We start from the raw sequence: 6,459 nt of genomic DNA, 5'->3' as shown, positions 1-6,459 counted from the left end.
ACACAGGCACAATGAAGTTGTGGTTCTGCTGAGCAACAGGGTATCGGTTGGCTGTGTTTGCAGAGCGTAATCTGAGCTGGGTGATCCAGATTATTTGTTCACTTTCTCTCCATTTTCTCAGGTTAGACTTTTAACAACAACTAGTGTGGAGGATAATCTGCTTGTATGCTTTTTAAACCCAAAGACACAGATGACAACCCATTTTCACAGTGTTCCCTCCTCTTTGGGAGAGAAAAACAACAACAACAACAAAAAGGAATAAGCACAGCAACTGTTTCTCGTCTGTCTCCACCTCCGTGTTTATGTGCAGCAGGATCAACAACCGAGCACTTTAGGGGGGAGGGGGGACATTTTACTTGAAGACTTGCCTGATTAATCGGCACATTTATAAGCATAGAGTGAAATGACCCGTGTGCGTACCCAAACACGCTCTTAATGCGTAGTTATTGTAAATACGCATCATCATCGTGGACTGAAAAGTTCTTCAAGTAAGATGTTGCCCGTGTCAAAAAATGCTATATCACTCTCTTTCTGGAAGGAAACACTTAGTGGGCAGGAAGTGCTGGTACTGTGGTTGCAATGTACTGTTCTTTTCGGTTTAATATTACTGCTCATATCATCCTGCTATTGATGCATCGGCTCTTTCAGATTTATCAGTTAGATCCAAATGTGAATATGTAACTAAAGGTTTCACTTCATGGCTGTTACTACTTATTATAATTTTTTTCTGAATGTATTTGTTGTTATTGCTGTGTTGTACTTTGCACTAATGTGAGGTCCTCTGAAACTCCAAAATTACCTTGTAAAACGTACCCTTTACATGTTAGAGGCCAGGGATGCTTTTATATATATATATATATATATATATATATATATATATATATATATATATATATATATATATATATATATATATATATATATATATATATAAAGAACACATTTTATTTAAATTGTGTTTCCAATATTTAGTTTTTCTGACGCCAGATAGATGGGTTGCAGCCAGCAGAGCATGTGGTAATCCTAAAAAAAGAATGAACAAAAGACCTGCAATGATTTTCAGGCCCACCTCTGGAGGATGATCAAATCTAATAGAGGCACGCACTGCATAAAAATCAGCTTGATACGCCTGGCTGCTTTACGCAAATGCCAGGTTGTGTGCGCATGTTTGTGCAATCTGCTGTTCTGCTGACGTTAACAGGAGACTGGCATTATACACGTCCCTGCATGGAACATGATATGAGGCAGCATGTAAGAGTTGGATGGATGGCAAAACAGGAGAGCGAGGGAGGCAGCTGGGCTATTGACGCATTAAAAGACATTGTGTGAAAATCTGAAATTCAACTTTGCTCGCCGTGGACTGTGTAGGGGTTCAGTTGGGCCCCAAAGTTAAAAAAAAAAAAGAAAAAACGGTGTTCATGTGGAGCATCTGCTAAGTTTGTGCACTGAGCAGGTTAAATACTTGAAAGAATCATGATTTGTCTCATCTCAGTTATCAGTTTATGTGTCTGAGTAACAATGAGAGCATCCATCTATGTGCACTCAGTCACCTTTTTATCATTCGTGCACACTGGCATGCTTGAGTGGTTCATGTGCACACCTGAGTGTTGCATTTGCTGTTCTAACTAATCATGTGTTAGAACAGCTGGAGAATGCCTGCAGGTTCTGCACGGGACATCCAGTGCAACACAACATTACTCACGGAGACCCACAACGGCCACGATGGAGGTGTAGTCCTGCTTCCAAATATTGTCTACCCGGAATTGGAGTAATAATGTCTTAGGAAGTTGATGCAAATAAACCAGTTTGTTATATTTTATCCCACTGTTCTGACATCCAAAGGGCTTAAATTGGACTGTTTTGGAATAATACCTTTAAATTAGTTTGTCTGTATGACAACAGTATCTGTATGGGATCAGTAAGAAGAAAAATGTGACCCGAAGTCAGAAAATAAAGTTTCAGGTGAAGGTTGTCAGTCACTGGCAAGGTAATGAATCAGAACTCAAAAATGCTTGAGAGGAAAACAATGTAGATCTTTAAACTATCCAGCAGTGAGGGCAGATATCCCAGTAAGATCAAATCTGCAATCTTTAAATAGCTTAAATGCACTTTTAAAAAGCAACCAGTAGACGGAGCCAAGAAAAAGGGCACAAAATAAACACCTTTTAATTGTTACCACTTTTAATAAAGTGTTTCTTTTTATAAAAAAACATACTAAAGGTACAAAACCGGTTAGACTGCATCAAGATTATGTTCAAACTTCTGACCAGGATTTTAAAAAATAATTTACATCCCATGCAAATCTGCAACAATTGCAAAAACACAATTTTTCACATTATAAAACCTAATTTGTTCACCTACTTTTTTTTCTTCACCCCTTTTGTCCCTTTGCCCGACATCCCCTGTTTGTTAAGAATCTACCCCGTTTAAAAAAGCAGCTTTGCTCACCCTCATTTAGCTTCGCGTGTGTCTGCGACAAAAAACTGATCCTGCTCAAATCAGACTGTAGATAGCTGTAAATAATGTTCAAAGGTTTGAATATTTCTAAGACGGGTGAGGAGAGTGAAGGGATATTTGGGGTGAGTTTGGGGTGAAGGTAGGTTTTTACTGTCCGATCAGACATGGATTTATGTTCCCAATAGACAATTACAGTAATTACTTATCTTTGAAAAGGGAAATCTACAAAGACCTAAAATGTTCAATATGGATTAGTAAACTGCACATTTTACAGCAGCTAAGAGTCAAAAAAGTATTAGTTTTTATCAAAATATAGCTCAAACACAGCAACATTGTGAAACTTTAATTAGTTTGATTAAATGGAAATTATCACAATAAAGTCTCAGTATTATTTGATTATTTATTTAATTGATAAAAGTAACAATTTTGGTTTCTATGGTCATTTGTGGGAAACAGATACTGATGTAGGGACGGTGGCTTGGCCACATGTCACTGGGTACTTTCTGCTCATAAAAGGTTTCACAATGCACAGCCGAATGGGGCTTTTTTTTCCCACACTTTGGTCTCCCAAAGCAGCACAGAAACGTTTAATTAAGGCAAAATACGTTGCAGTTTATTGGGCCTCTCTCTCCCAACCAAAAGCCAGTTCCTAGTCCTGTTCAGCTGAGTTTAAGACTAAAAGCCAGTGCTGCAGGATGGAGATTACAGGGAACAAAAAGAAGCAAGTCCACGGACCCTTGCTGACATCTCCACTATCTTGTATGATCACCTCAGATCCACACGGGCTGTTTAGTGCGGGACGTGAAGCGGTGGCATATTGACTTTGTAGTTTGGTAGTATCCTGTCGCTCTGGCCCTTCATTCCTGCATGGTCCCTATTGGTGTTCCAGCCAGCATGAGAACAAGGACACAAACTGTGAAACACATCTTTGTAATTTTAGCAACAACAAAAAAAAAAAACAATTATTTTTCAGCAGTTATGGGTTTGATTTTGGCAAATGGTTTATTTGTTTTTAGCACTTTTTTGCTTTTGTAAGGATGTTTTTTTTTTCTCTCTCTCTCTCTCTGTTTTTGGGACTTTTTTCATTCAGCCAATTTTAATGTATAGATATTTATTCTAGCAATAGTCTTCCTATTAAGATATACTGTGCTGATGCATCCTCTGAATAATGGAAACTAGCATATATAAATATAAATACATATATATATATATGTAGATGACAATAATCAAATCTGCAAAATGATTTTCATAATAAAATTTGAACTGAGCAGTGTATATTGTTGTTGTTATTTTTATATTTAATGTTTAATTAACTTTGACGTATTTTATTGAGATTTTCTTTTCCTGATGGACCTACGCAGAGAACAATATAGCTTGATTGTGAAGGGGAAGGAAAATGATACAAAGTTCTCCTTTTTTTTAACAAATCACTATCTGAAACGAGTAACAACATATGCCTCCAGCCCCTTATACTCTAACGCTCAAAATTAAAATATAGTGCAACCGACTGTCTTCAGAAGTCATCTAATCGGTGAATGATGTATGGCGGTTCTGTCAAGGCATGTCTGAGGTCAGTCAGAGAATTTTAAAGGACAAATAGCATCATAAAAACCAAGGAACACGGCAGACCGGTCAGGGAGAAGGTTGTGGAGAGGTTTGAAGTAGAGTTAGGTTAGAAAGCAACATCTCAAAGTAAAATGTCTTTCAGCCGTCTGAATATGGAAAAACTACTACACCTTCAACCTACCAAGACAAGGAGAACAAATAATCTCATGCCGAGTGGTCAGTGGTAACTCTGGAGGAGCTGCAGAGATCCGTCCCTCCAGTGGGAAAATTTGTTAAGAGTAAATTTATTTGCAGTGGACTATACATGTAACTTTGAGCCAAAAACAATCCCATAGTTGAGAGCAAGTCACGAGAAGCTCCTTCTCTAGTGTGCTACAAGCCATGACGGTGACAGGGCAAATATGTGGAAGAAGATGTTCTGATCAGATTAAAATTGAACTTTTTGTCCTACAAAGGAATAGATTTCTCATAGCTGGGGAGGCAAGTGGCCTCTGCTTTCCTTGCTTTCTGCTTTTTTCTGCATTTCCCCCATACTTTCAAGTTCTACATATTTATCTTTTTGATTTTTACTTGTCACATTTTGACCTTTTCAAGAAATTTTCATTCAGTTTATATTTCTGTTTAAATTCTTATTTAACTTTGGATTGGAATATGCACTTAAAATGTGCTTTTTAATGCTTGACGTTTATGTGTTTGACGCCTTGGGCTCACTTTTTAAGCAGAACTAAAAGGGTTATTTTTCTTCATTGTTTGTCTTTACTTTCATTTCACAGGGCATTTTGGATGGCTTGTGCATGAATGGTGCTATATAAATGGACTTGCACTGCACTATGTATGGTGGAAAGGTAACACTGCGCATCACCCTGCACACAGCATTCCTTTTGAGGCATGGTGGTGGCTGCATCGTATCGTTGGGGTGTTTTTTTTTTTGATGAGAAGAGAGATGGGAGCTAAACAATCATGGAGGTAAACATGTCAGAAGCTGCAAACCCCATGAATGTGGGTTCACCTTCCAGTGGGACAACAGCCATAATAATTCAGGCAGAGTTACAATGGAATGGTACGAATCAAAGCGTACCTTTGTTTTAGATTGGTGCAGTCAAAGTCTGGACCTCGATCAAATGGAGAACTTTTGGCAACACCTTAAATGTGAGTGTCGCAGATGCCATCTAACTAGTCTGACTGGGCTTCAGCTATTCAAAAAGAGAAACAGGCAGACATTTCAGTTTCTAGATGTGCGTACTGTAACTGCTAGACAGATACCCCTTAAATATTTGCAGCTTTAATTGCAGCAAACGATGGTTCTGCAGTTATTGACTCTGGGGGCTGGATCTACATCGCTCTTTTCAGATTATTAAAATTATTAAAATGGATAGAATATTACATCATATTCTATGCAAAATTGAAAATCATTTAGGGTTCTTTTTTCATGCGCTTCAGCTATTCTTCGCGTTGTTCTATCACATAAAATCTCAATAAAATACACTGTAGTTTGTTCCTGGAACATAACAGAGTGCGGGAAACCTGAAGGGGTGTGAATACTTTTTCCAGGCTTGGTGTGAAGACACCCCAGATGACCTCCGTCAGCCTGACTGTTGACGCTGACACGCTGCCAGAAAACAAAAGCCCACAGAGGCGCCTGCCGATCGGTCTCCGGCTCCTCATTTACTCACACCTCTTAACTCTCTGACATCTGCAGGCAGGAGGGGGGATGCTGTCCCCAGCACGGTTGCCATGGCGATGGCGTGACGTTGACAGCGGATGTTGCCTGAGCCTGGAGTGACTACTCTGCTGGAGACAGAGATGCCTTTTGACAGCCAGAGGTCTTGCAGCCTGCCTCCTCTGCTGGGGTGTCCGACAAAGACTTTGGATGCACCCTCCGCCCTTCGGTTGGATCTTAATTAGTCAACCACAACCCTGTTGTCCCCACACGCTGCTGCTGCTGTTGCACACCAACCACGCTCATCCAATTAGGCCAATGACACGCCTGGAAAAACACAGGGGTCGACGCCACTTCCACTTTTGACATGGTGACTCAGGGGCTTCCGCCGCTGATTTCTTGGTAACCCTGAACATCACTCGATACAAGGGTGGGTGGGAAAGGAAAGAGGAATTGAACGAGAGGAAGGATGCTACTTAGTGTATGAGTTTAAACCAGGTGTAAACGGCTTCCACAGCAGGAACATGCACATCAAGTGTTTAAAACATCATCTTATGGCTAACTACACCTTTCTGTCAGCATAGAGGCTCTGCAAAGTTTTTGTTTAAAAAAACAAACAGTATTCTAAACTTTTAAACTTGCCTCGGAGAAAGGCCTTATTCAGCCAACTCTCTCTAGAGCCGGACGCAGCGTCTTTATCTGTGTTGGAGGAATGGACCTCTCTGTTTGGTGAGAGCAGAGGCTGCATGCGTCTGTGTCTTTAGAGCCAATGAGCA

The sequence above is a fragment of the Fundulus heteroclitus genome, chromosome 19, assembly GCF_011125445.2.
Source record: "Fundulus heteroclitus isolate FHET01 chromosome 19, MU-UCD_Fhet_4.1, whole genome shotgun sequence".
NCBI classification, from domain to species: Eukaryota; Metazoa; Chordata; class Actinopteri; order Cyprinodontiformes; family Fundulidae; genus Fundulus; species Fundulus heteroclitus.
The sequence above is the reverse complement of the archived record's forward strand: the minus strand, read 5'-3'. Positions refer to the sequence as shown.